At 38.6% G+C, this 13,368-nt stretch overlaps 1 long non-coding RNA gene and 1 other non-coding gene across 2 annotated transcripts; both read right to left on the bottom strand.

Annotated features, from left to right (window-relative positions):
- Nucleotides 1-459: 459 nt before the first annotated feature.
- LOC131232049 (small nucleolar RNA R71) lies at nucleotides 460-566 on the bottom strand. The gene has a single exon (XR_009164654.1). It is a non-coding gene; the product is annotated as a small nucleolar RNA R71 (small nucleolar RNA).
- Nucleotides 567-9,007: 8,441 nt separating this feature from the next.
- Nucleotides 9,008-9,574, bottom strand: LOC131231591 (uncharacterized). Its single transcript, XR_009164451.1, has 3 exons — nucleotides 9,412-9,574; nucleotides 9,222-9,329; nucleotides 9,008-9,136 (listed from the first exon to the last, which is right to left on the bottom strand). It is a non-coding gene; the product is annotated as an uncharacterized LOC131231591 (long non-coding RNA).
- Nucleotides 9,575-13,368: the final 3,794 nt, after the last annotated feature.

The following is a 13,368-nucleotide window of genomic DNA, read 5'->3' as shown; positions in this document are numbered from 1 at the left end:
TCCCCTGAGTTAATTGAAGTGATGGCTGAGAACCAACCTCTTCTACCTCAACCCAGGGTGGAAGACATTCAGGATGAGAATGAGGTGCATCAAGCACCCCCGCCTCGTACTTTACGAGATTATTTACAACCAGCGGGGGTGAGTACACCCTCATGCATGATTTTTCTTAAAAATACAGGACATATGGACATCAAGCCAAGGGTTATCCAACTCCTTCCTAAGTTTCATGGGCTTGAATCTGAAGAACCATATCTACATTTGAAAGAGTTTGATGAGATCATAGCCACTTTATATTTTCAAAATGTGTCTGAGGACACAGTCAGGCTGAAACTCTTTCCTTTTTCCTTGAAGGAGAAGGCTAAGACGTGGTTACATTCACTGCGTCCTAGATCCATTGGCACATGGAATGATATGCAGAGGGAATTCATAAAGAAATTTTTTCTACATCATAAAACGATTACCCTTAGAAAAGCAATCATGAACTTCACCCAAAAGGAGGATGAAACATTTTACCAATGTTGGGAAAGGTTCAAGGATTTGGTCAGTTCATGCCCACAACACGGCTTTGAAACATGGCGCATTACAAATTTTTTATATGATGGACTGACATCTTCCACGTGTCAAATGGTCGAGACAATGTGTAATGGAGAATTCATTAATAAAAATGTTGACAAGGTATGGGATTACCTCGATAGTCTTGCTGAAAAAACACAATCATGGGACTATTACCCAAAATCGAATACCACGTCTAGGTTGACTTAATGTAAGGAGAAAGGTGGATTGTATCTCTTGAAAGAAGAGGATGATCTCAAGTATAAAGTGACTACGCTCATAAGAAAAGTTGAGGCCATGGAAGGAAAGAAGGATAAGGTTAATGAAAGTGTTTGCGGCATCTGTGATTGTAACATTCATACAACTGAAAATTGTCCTACGATACCCGCCTTTCGAGAAGTGTTGAATGAACAATCCAATGCCGTAAATACTTATCAAAGACCTTTCAATGGACCGACCTCTAATACGTACAATCCTGGTTGGAAAAATCATCCAAACTTTAGTTGGAGAAATGGACAAACTGCTACCCCTCAAAGTTTCTTCAATCAAAATCCAAATCAGGGGAAACCTCAAGAAGAACCGGTTCAAAATTTCATGCAAGAGCTGGCCCAGGCAATGCGAGATTTTATGTAAAAGATGGATTCACATATGATGGTTATAGAAACGGGGATGCTTCCTGCACAACCGCTCCCCAATCCTAAATCGCAATACGAGATAAGTAATCCCAGCTCTTCAAATCAAATGAAGCACGCTAAATCCATCACCACTCTTAGGAGTAGGAAGATCATTGATAAAACCCTTCCGGTTAGGCCCGAAAAGCCTCAAGAACCAGAAGAGGACAACAATGATGGATCTAGTGAGGCCCCACAAAAATTAGAACCGGAACTTCTAGAAAAGCCAGTTGCTCCATTTCCCCAACGGTTGGTCACACCAAAACCTCTCTCTAACTCTCAGGATATCCTAGAGGTGTTGAAACAAGTGAAAGTCAACATTCCTCTACTTGATGTCGTAAAACAGATACCTTCATATGCCAAATTCCTGAAAGACTTATGCACGACCAAACGACGGCAGAGTATTCAAAAGAAGATCTTCTTGATCGAGAAAGTGAGTGCCATCCTAAAGCAAGACGTGCCACAGAAATTTAAAGATCCCGGTAGCCCAACCATATCATGTGTAATCAGGGACCATCGAATTGATCATGCACTTCTTGACTTAGGAGCGAGCGTCAATCTAATTCCCTACTCGGTATACAGACAGTTAGGTTTGGGGGAATTAAAACCCACCCTAACCACACTACAACTTGCCGATTGCTCTATTCGTGTACCAAGAGGGATAATTGAGGATATGTTCGTCTAAGTTGATAGATTTTACTACCCTATAGATTTTATCATCCTGGACACGAACTCATCAATAACATGAACACTCAGATTCCTATCATTCTTGGTCGCCCATTCCTTGCCACTTCAAATGCAATTATCAATTGCAGGAATGGTGTCAAGACTATGTCTTTTAGGAATATGACATTGGAGTCAAACATCTTTTTCAATAACGGCAGAAACTTAGAGGATTTCCATGACATTAACATAATTGACTCTTTTGTGGAAAATACGACACCTCTAACCTTATCCTCGACCCTCTAAAGACGTGCTTGGCCCACTCTCATGATTTTGATGATGACATGATTAGGAGACGGTGTGCCTTGCTTGATACTGCACCGGTACTTGAAGTTAACCGGTGGAGGCCACAATTTGAAGAGTTGCCCCAAACTGATGTAGTGCCTCTACCGTCTAACCTCAAGCCGCTGAAGCTTGACCTAAAACCTTTGCCCTCTGATATGAAATATGTCTATTTAGGTCAAGATGAGACATACTCGGTGGTGATCTCTACCCACCTGGAGAAACAACAGGAGAGTATGTTTATATCTACTCTCATTGAGCATAAGGGAGCCATTAGATGGACGATAGCAGACCTCAAAGGAATCAACCCCTCGATTTGTACTCACCGCATATATCTTGAGGATAATGCAAAAACCGCTCAGCAATCACAACGTAAACTAAATCCAAACATGAGGGAAGTGGTTAAAGCCGAGGTTCTTAAACTATTGGATATGGGTATCATATACCCCATATCCGATAGTCAATGGGTGAGTCTAACTCAGGTGGTTCCTAAGAAGTTCGGGATCACCATCGTAACCAATGCCAATAATGAACTCGTGCCAACTAGAGTTACTACTGGTTGGAGAATGTACATTGACTACAGGAAGCTGAATACTGTCACGAGGAAGGACCACTTTCCTTTGCCCTTCATTGATCAAATCTTGGAAAGGCTAGCTGGTCATTCCTATTACTGTTTTCTTGACGGGTATTCGGGCTACAATCAGATTGAAATCACCCCTGAGGATCAGGAAAAGACTACATTTATATGTCCCTACGACACTCTTGCCTACAGAAGGATGCCATTCGGATTATGTAATACCACTGCCACCTTTCAGCGATGTATGATGAGTATCTTTTCTGACATGGTGGGAAAATATCTAGAGGTCTTCATGGACGATTTCTCTGTTTCGGTTCATCTTTCAGTAAGTGTTTAGAAAGTCTTAAATGTGTGCTGAAAAGATGTGAAGAGAAGAACTTGGTACTTAATTGGGAGAAGTGTCATTTCATGGTTCATAAGGGAATTGTCCTTGGACATATTATCTCGTCCAAAGGAATCGAGGTGGATAAGGTAAAAATTGATCTTATCTCTAACCTACCTCCACCCAAGAACATACGGGACGTGCGATCCTTCTTAGGACACACTGGGTTTTACAGAAGATTCATAAAGGACTTTAGTCTCATCTCTCGTCTTTTATATAATCTACTTCAAAAGGATGCACCATACGAGTGAACTGAGCCAGGTCAAGAAGCTTTCACTAAGCTTAAGGGCAAGTTGACTAGTGTAACCATCATACAACCACCCGACTGGAGCCTTCCTTTTGAGCTTATGTGCGACGCTTTTGATTATGCTCTTAGAGCAGTTCTAGGTCAGAGAAAAGATAAGAGGCCTTACGTCATTCATTATGCGAGTAGGACTCTAAATCCTGCCCAAGTGAACTACTCGACTACGGAAAAGGAACTCTTAGCCGTAGTGTTTGCCTTGGACAAATTTAGGTCCTACCTGATCGGATCCAAGATCATTATCTACACAGATCATGCGGCACTCAAGTATCTTCTTTCTAAGAATGATTCTAAGCCCCGCCTGATAAGATGGATCCTTCTACTCCAAGAATTTGATTTGAAAATTAAAGATAAAAAGGGAGTAGAGAACATAGTGGCCGATCACCTTTCTCGCCTTAATACCTCTGATTCCCTTGAGCTGACACCGATAAACGACATGTTCCTTGACGAACAATTGTTTAAACTCTCCCAATTACCTTGGTTTGTTGACATTGCAAATTATATTGCCACAGGTTTCACACCATAATATTAGATTGTGCAAGATAAGAAAAAATTCTTCGCCGAGGTACGATAGTTTTTCTAGGATGATCCTTATCTATTTAAATATTGCCTATACCAAATTCCAAGGAGATGTGTGTCAGACAATGTACATCAGAGTGTCATCTCCTTTTGTCATTCTCAGGCCTATAGTGGTCACTTTTCTATTAAAAAGACCACGGCCAAAATTTTGCAGTGTGGCTTTGACTGGTCCATGATGTTCAAAGATACTCATAAGTTTTCCAAAGCTTCTAAGCATTGTCAGAAATTGGGGGCATTGTCTCGTCGTAAGATGATCCCTTTGAATCTCATCCTTATTATTGAAGCCTTTGATTGTTGGGGCATTGATTTCATGGGACCATTCCCCCAATCCTTTGGAAATTTGTATATTTTGCTCACTGTAGATTATGTCACTAAATGGGTCGAAGCAATTCCGTGCCGAAACAATGACCATCTCACGGTCATTAAATTTTTAAAAGAGAACATCCTTTCGCGGTTCGGAATGCCTCGATCCATCATTAGTGATGGGGGCTCACACTTTTGTAATAGACCATTCGAGAGCCTAATGAAGAAATACGGTATCTCTCATAAGGTGAGTACCCCATACCATCCACAGACAAGTGGACAAGCTGAGATTTCCAATAGGGAGATCAAACATATCCTGGATAAAACGGTTAATCTTGATCGTAAGGATTGGTCAACCCGATTGACCGATGCCTTATGGGCGTACCGTACTACATTTAAAACCCCTATTGGAACGTCTCCCTTTAAACTTGTTTATAGGAAGGCTTGTCACTTGCCTGTGGAGTTGGAACATAAAGCGTACTGGGTGATCAAAAATCTGAATTTCAATCTGGACAACGCTGGTTCATTACGCAAACTTCAGTTGAATGAACTTGAAGAAATTCGGAATGATGCATACGAGAACTCGAGAATTTACAAGGATAGGATGAAGGTGTTTCATGATTAACATATTCTACAGAAATCATTTACACTAGGTCGGAAAGTTCTTTTGTATGACTCTCAACTACATCTCTTTCTAGGTAAGCTTCGATCTCATTGGACCAGACCTTACATTGTTGTTACTGCTTATCCTCATGGGGCCGTTGAGATAAGAGATCCCGACAATGACAAGGAGTTTAAAGTAAATGAACATCGATTAAAACCATTTGTCGAGAAATTTGATTCAGAGGACATGTCGATGCCTCTGACTGCTCCTGTTTCCAGGATTGATCACCTAGTCTGATGGAGGTATAGGTAGGTTTATCGCTTTCATAGGACTAGGATAGTTTGCTTTATACATTGTTTTAGAATAGTTTGCTTTTGTTGGTTTCTCTCTTGTACTAACCTGCTCTGATATCTTTGGAAAGCCTTGTGATTCTTTCATCTAGGTACCATCTTTCCATCACTCCTCTTTTACTTTCATTGTCCCATGTGCACAGCATGCTTACTTCCTTTACATTGAGGACAATATAGATTTTAGGTTGGGGGTAGGAGATTAGGTTGCCTAATCAGTATTTTCTTGGTCTTGAGCAAAAATTGTGAAAATTTTTAACTTTTTTTGGAATTTCTTATAAATTCGATGCAATTTTGACGGCCATCTTTGATTTAGAATTACAAGACACGTGATGTTGGTAATTTATGACTCTTGAATTCAGTTATCTATTAGATTTCATAGTTAAGTTTGAAGTGTTAATCCAAAATTAGAAGTTGTAAACATTGATTGAGTCATAATTTCACATGTCACATCTTGCTTTCATATAAAGGTTTCAGTTTGATATGGAAGGGTTAATTTGGTAATCACTAAGCATGTAAGGAACCAGCCTGAAAATTTTGCTCGTCATGATCAATTGAAGAAAAAGAAAATGCCTAGAAAAAAAAACCAGATACCTTTGTAAAGGGTTGTGCAAATAATCTTCACCATAGGTTTGCTCCCTATAGGTGTAGATTTAATTCCCCATGGATGATATGTGAAAAGGATTGGGTGTACAGTCTTCACCATAGGTTTGCTCCCTATAGGTGAGGATTTGATTCCCCTTCTTGGTGTTACTTTTAGTGGAAAAATCGAAAGCTGAAAGAATGAAAGAATGATCTATGAGACATGTTTAGTTTTTAAGTGTCCTGAATGCTCTTGTTGGTTACCAATGGTATCATGAAATAGCGAGATGAATTTTAATGATGATAAGCCGAGATTACACTCTACACTCATGGAACTCAATGTTTAGAATTTTTCTAATTGATGGATTAATACTTTGAACTTGATTATGAAGTTTACCGTGCGCTTGATTCCAGGAGACAGTATTGCCCAACATTCATGAATCTCAGATTTCTAGTATCTTGATTATTTTCAAAAATCGCTCGAGTTTTTAGAGATTGTCCTATATTTCTCAACTTATTTTTCGCATACTTTGCTCGAGACTAGCAAGATGCTGGTTGGGGGTTGTGTTGAGGGTCAAATATTGTATATTAGACCTCAGTTATTACTGGATTTTATGAGCATGATACTGTTTAACGGTCCGATTTAATCATGTTTGTAATGCAAGGTGGATTTATAAGTGTGGACTGAAAAGGGTGGTAAAAGTATGGATTTAACATTTCGTCATCACCAAGGCAAAGGATGGACCCCAGGGGACTGAGATTGAAGAATTTACATGCCAATGATCCGAGGAAATCACACCATTCACGTTAAACAGGCCTAAAAACTGTCCAGAATGTAAGATCATAAGGTTCTCACCATCTGTTCGGCTCAAAACTTTATATATGGCATGAGAGCTATAATTTAACCATACAAATTAAATTTCATCCATTGGATCCTTGTGGAAGTTCCCCAACGGATAGATCAGCCTACAAATCAATGATTTGGGGCCCACATGATATCTGGATATACTTCAATTTTGGTCTCAACCCCTTAAATGAGGTGGTAAAATGGATGGATGGAGAAAATTTCATATATACATCACGAGTGGACCCCAATGGCAGCGCCAGTGCACAGTGCACAAGTGCACTCGATGTGCACTGGACCTAGACAACCGGTCAGCGCCCGCTGACCCGATCCATCTCACACACGGAGATAGAGGACAGACACTGTCCGTCCGTTATTGTGTAGTGGGCCTCACCCTTCTCATATTCAATGATCTAAACTATTCATTCGTCCCGGGAGGAGGCCTCAACGCTCTCTAAGGTGATTTTTTGACCAATTAAAATGTACAAATGTGTTAACTGCGATCACACGTAAGATGGACGGTAGAATGAAATATCTTGTGGGCCACACCAAAATCAACCCAGTCTCGCCCTTACCAGAAGGTCTTTCATTGGGAATCTAATGGTCGGCGTGGATTTATCCATCACCATCAATCTGGGACCCACCGACCATCACAGCGCGAAGCCAGAAGCTCTGTTCGCAAACGAGCCTGGTGGGCCACCATCAAGGTCTCAAGTGTCTGATCCGAACTGTCTACCTTGTTTAGGGCATAGTTCAATACAAAATCGCAAGTTTTAAAGAATTCATACAAGATACAGCGTGCACAGGCTAAATCGCAAGGGAAACCGACTCCTTGTGAAACTAGGGGACCTTGGTTGTTCTGTGATCAGCGGGCCACTCTCTGATGCGATCAGGACTGTGAAAGCTCATCCCAGGGGACAACTGACCACGACTAAGAAGCCTGACCGGTCGAATCATGCATCGGGTTCTCTGTTCGCCAAGACAAAATTCTGCGCGCAAGTCAAGTGCGGTTCTATCCGCTGCGTAAGTTGTTTCGCACTGACCCTCTCCACCGCCTCTAGACTCTTATAAAAGAAAGAGGGAAACATGAGATCTGGGGAGGAAAAAGCAGGAAAAAATCATCATTCTTGGAGCGTGGGAAGAAAGAGAGAGAGATAGGTGGTTTCTTTATTTTCTTTATGTTTAATTGAGATTAGCCTCATTATGTTTATGTGTGGCTAAACCTCTTAGCTAGGGCTAAGAGGTGAAGCTTGTAACGTGATGAGAGACTTTACTTTATGCCTTTAATTTAATTTGTGAACTGAACTTGATATTAGTTTGATTATTAAGGGAATGTTTTTTAGTTTTTAATAGTCTGTTGTGACTAAAATTACAATGGGTCTACGATAGCTTTGAGCATGTTCCTTTCCTTTTTATGTTTATGACGTCAAGAAGCCCTGTTGTTCACCATCGTCTCCTAGGCATGGTCGGATGATGATACCCTTCCTAACCTTCATACCATGTTGATTGGTTTTTAATTAGTTTAATTCTGTTGTTTACTTTGTCTCCTGGGCATGGTTTGGTGATGGAATCCATTCTAATTCATATACCTTTCATCTCTTGAAAACTATATCAAAGGAAGTTCAGTTAATTTTCATGGTTATACCCTTCAACTGGATGAAGATGAGACTCTAAGTCTAGTTGAGTTCTTAAAATAGGCATAAGATCTCTCTAATCTCTACAAGTAGATCCTTTGAATCCCTAGTTTCCTACATCTAAATTTCTTAAGTTTTACATTAATATTTCACCATTATTCCTCAAATTATAATCAATTTAGATTTCATTTTAGTCTAGTTCTAATTCTACCTAGTTTCAGATAACGTACAGGTTTCAATCCCTTAGGATTCGACCTCGGTCTTACCGAGTTTATTACTACATCACAACCCTATACTTGGGGAGTGAATAGTAAGCATGCAGCGAGAGCCTGAAACATCTCCATCATCCATCGCTCATGTTCCACCCACATCTCCTCCTCTCCTGCTCCTCCCTCTGCCTCGTCAACTCCTCTATCTTCCTCTCCTACTCATCCCTCTACCTCGCCAGCTCCTCCATCCTCCTCTCTTGCTCCTCCCTCTACCTCTGCAGCTGCTCACTCTGCCTCTCCAGCTACTCTTTGATGTCATAGACGACGACCCGTACCTGTCACACCCTGAACTCGGAAACCGGGCTCACAAAATTTCCGATCACCGAATCCGGCGCCGACAGCCTCCGTAGATGCCATGAGCTTGGCACCATGGCTAAGCCCACGCACATATCCAGAACGGGTGCCAAGCACCTCACTCAGGATCTCTAGCTCACTATACTGAGTACCATCGGGAGTGGGCTGACTGCGTAAGGTGTCCATCACCGCCTGTAATGAAAACACATGAATTTTCATAACAAATGACATTATTATAATTCAATACGATTAAATTTTACAATGTAACAATTTTTACCCAATTCTCACTGGCTGTAGGATGTACCTAAGATCCCGTCGCTTGTCGACAGTGAGTCCCTCTGTAGAGGTATATTGGTCCGGGCTCCTGGCCAGTGACGGAATCTTGCTGCGCAATCGAAAGGACAATAAAGTTAATATAAATGCATGGAAAGAATATATCAACTTATTAATTACCAGTAATTTCTTACCATGTCGTGACGAAGTCATACAAATGACTTTGAACCAGCTACGTGGTTCACTTCTAACTTTCCCATGTTGTTAGAATTTATTTTGCTCCTCTTCTGAACACATTATTGATAATACATTGTTATTAATTGTGAATTTAATTATTACCTTAATATATCGTAAATATGTAAATATTACCTGAAAAGACTCAGACGAAAATCTCTCGCAAAGTATCCGCTAGTCGTCATGGGTCACGTGCAGCAGTGCGGACTGTATGCCCTCCTCGTGGCTCACGCATCGCTTGTACCACTTGTGTAAGTCACTGCGGTACTCCTTGAACCGCTCCTTGACCATGTCGTCGATGGCATGGGGAAATGTGCGGAACACTCAAATCCAAGTCAAATTTATCCTATAGTTTCGTAAATATAGATTAAAACAATAAACTTATTAACAAAATAACTTAACCGTAAATGAACTTTTATAAAATAAATTTTAATTTACTAAAATTTACCTGAAGGCGCTTACAGATGAGCTGTCACACATCATCTGTCACGTTCGCCCAACAAGGGGTGGTGGGGGGATCAGAGATTGGCATAAGACACCGATCTCCGATGTAAACAACCTGACATTGTTCCCAACAGGTCAAATGCAATCCTGTGAGAACTCTACCGTCACTTTACCCTCACGCGTAAGTCGCTTTAAAAGCAACCCACGCGTGGGTCCACGTCCTCGTCGGCTGGTCAACGATGTTGTTGCAAAAGAAATATGTAAGTCTAAATATAAACAAAAATCATTAAAAGAAATATATGTTTAGACTTACATGCAATGTCCAGTGTATGCGCGACTGAGGGATCAGACGCCTGCGATGCAACATGTGACAGTGATGCTATTCCCGTTGCATCATGGTTAGAAGGGGTAGATCCAATGCACGAACGACGTGGTCTCCCACCTAATGCCATCACTGAATATGTGCGAGCTACGAACTTATAAATTTAAACAATGTCAATACAAATGGAATATACTAAAACATTATACAAGTAGTGTTGATGGTACAATGCATTTGTGCTTATGCTTAGAGAGATGATTAAAATATGATTAGACCATTACACTATAATGCAAGCAGAATATAATAAAACTATAAACTTTAATCTATAACCCTTGAAAATTCCATTACACATTTTTGTTCTATATTAAATACACGTATTTCATTATAATATGACATGTAAATCATGTGTACATTTAATAATTGTCATCTATATCACTATTGCTTAGGACTATTTCTTCTTCAACATCATGAACTCTTGAACCTCTTGTTTATACTCTGGACCAAATCTGTTCTTAGCTCACATCCAACTCTTATCCATCTATATAATGAAAAGACTAGAGTTAGTTTATGGAAATATGTTTAAGATTAGGCTAGGTTATAGGTTTAGGTTATATGTTTAGGTTTAGGGAATTGAGAATAGGTATAAGTTTAGGTTTAGGTTTAGGTTAGGGAGTTGAGATTAGGATTAGGTTTATGTTTAGGTTTATGGATTTGAGAATACATTAAGGTTTAGGTTAAGGTTATAGGTTTCAGGTTCAGAATTGGGTTTACGTTCGGGTTTTAGGTTTAGGTTTAGGTTATAGGTTATAAGTGTAGGTTTAGGTTTAGGTTATAGGTTTATGTTATAAGTTATAGGTTTAGGTTATAGGTTTATGTTATAAGTTATAGGTTTAGGTTATAAGTGTAGGTTATAGGTTTAGGTTATAGGTTATAGGTTATAGGTTAAGGTTTAGGGAATTGAGTTTAGGTTATAGGTTAAGGTTATAAGTTTAGGTTAAGGTTTAGGTTTAGGTTATAAGTTTAAGTTTAGGTTAAGGTTTAGGTTTAAGGTTATAGGTTTTGGGATTTGAGAATAGGTTTAGGTTAAGGTTACAAGTTTAGGTTTAGGAAATCGGGTTCGGGTTCGGGATTGGGTTTACGTTTGGGTTTTCAAGTTTAGGTTTAGGTTTAGGAAATTGGGTTCAGGTTCGAGATCGGGGTTACATTTGGGTTTTAGGTTTAGGTTTTGGTTATAGGTTTAGGTTATAGGTTATAAGTGTAGGTTTAGGTTTAGATTTAAGGTTTAGGTTATAGGTTATAAGTGTAGGTTTAGGTTTAGATTTAAGGTTTAAGTTATAGGTTTTGGGATTTGAGAATAGGTTTAGGTTATAAGTATAAGTTTAGTTTAATGTTGTAGGTTATAGTAGGGAATTGAGAATACATTTATGTTTTAGGTTTAGGTTTAGATTCTATGTTTTAGGTTAAGGTTATAAGTTTAGGTTTAGGGTTTAGGTGTAGGTTATAAGTGTAGGTTATAGGTTTAGGTTTGGGTTAGGTTATAGGTTAAGGTTTAGGGAATTGAGTTTAGGTTATAGGTTTAGGTTATAGGTTAAGGCTATAGGTTTAGGTTATAGGTTTAGGTTTATGTTATAGGTTTTGGGATTTAAGAATAGGTTTAGGTTATAAGAATAGGTTTAGATTATAAGTATAAGTTTAGGTTTAGATTTTATATTTAGGTTAAGGTTATAGGTTTAGGTTTAGGTCATAAGTGTAGGTTATAGGTTTAGGTTTAGGTTAGGTTATAGGTTAAGGTTTAGGGAATTGAGTTTAGGTTATATGTTTAGGTTATAGGTTAAGGTTATAGGTTTAGGTTTAGGTTATATGTTTTGGGATTTGAGAATAGGTTTAGGTTATAAGAATAGGTTTAGGTTATAAGTATAGGTTTAGGTTAAGGTTATAGGTTTAGGTTATAGGTTTAAGTTTAGGTATGGTTATAGGTTAAGGTTTAGGGAATTGAGTTTAGGTTATATAGGTTTAGGTTCAGGTTTAGGTTTAGGTTTAGGTTTAGGTTTAAGTTTAGGTTATAGGTTTAAGTTATAGGTTATAGGTTATAGGTTTAAGTTATAGGTTTAGGTTTTAGGTTTAGGTATAGGCTTAGGTTATAGGTTATATGTTTAGGTTTAGGTTTAGGAATTCGGGTTCGGGTTCGAGTTTGGGTTCGGGTTTATGTTCGGGTTTAGGTTATAAGTTTAGGTTTAGGTTATAGGTTATAAGTTTAGGTTAAGGTTTAGGTTTAGGTTTGGTTATAGGTTTTGGGATTTGAGAATAGGTTTAGGTTATAAGTATAGGTTTAGGTTAATGTTGTAGGTTATAGGTTATAAGTATAGGTTTAGGTTATAGGTTTATAATAATGTTGTAGGTTATAGATTTAGGTTAAGGTTTAGGTTTAGGTTATAAGTGTAGGTTATAGGTTTAGGTTATAAGTGTAGGTTATAGGTAGTTTAAGTTATAGGTTATAAGTTTAGGTTATAGGTTATAGGTTTAGGTTTAGGTTATATAGGTTTAGGTTTAGGTATAAGTTTAGGTTATAGGTTTAGGTTTAGGTTATAGGTTAAAGTTTAGGGAATTGAGTTTAGGTTATATGTTTAGGTTATAGGTTAAGGTTATAGGTTTAAGTTTAGTTTTAGGTTATAGGTTTTGGGATTTGAGAATAGGTTTAGGTTACAAGTATAGGTTTAGGCTTAGGTTTTATGTTTACATTAAGGTTATAGGTTTAGGTTTAGGTATGGTTATAGGCTAAGGTTTAGGGAATTGAGTTTAGGTTATATAGTTTAGGTTTAGGTTTAGGTTTAGGTTTAAGTTTAGGTTATTAGTTTAAGTTATAGGTTATAGGTTTAGGTTTAAGTTATAAGTTTAGGTTTAGGTTTAGGTTTTAGGTTTAGGTATAGGCTTAGGTTATTGGTTATATGTTTATGTTTAGGTTTAGGAATTCGGGTTCGGGTTCGGATTTGGGTTCGGGTTTATATTCGAGTTTAGGTTATAGGTTTAGGTTTAGGTTATAGTTTATAGGTTTACGTTAAGGTTTAGGTTTAGGTTATAGGTTTTGGGATTTGAGAATAGGTTTAGGTTATAAGTATAGGTTTAGGTTAATGTTGTAGCTTATAGGTTATAAGTA

Source organism: Magnolia sinica, chromosome 17 (assembly GCF_029962835.1).
Source record: "Magnolia sinica isolate HGM2019 chromosome 17, MsV1, whole genome shotgun sequence".
NCBI lineage: Eukaryota > Viridiplantae > Streptophyta > Magnoliopsida > Magnoliales > Magnoliaceae > Magnolia > Magnolia sinica.
The sequence above is the reverse complement of the archived record's forward strand: the minus strand, read 5'-3'. Positions and strand labels throughout refer to the sequence as shown.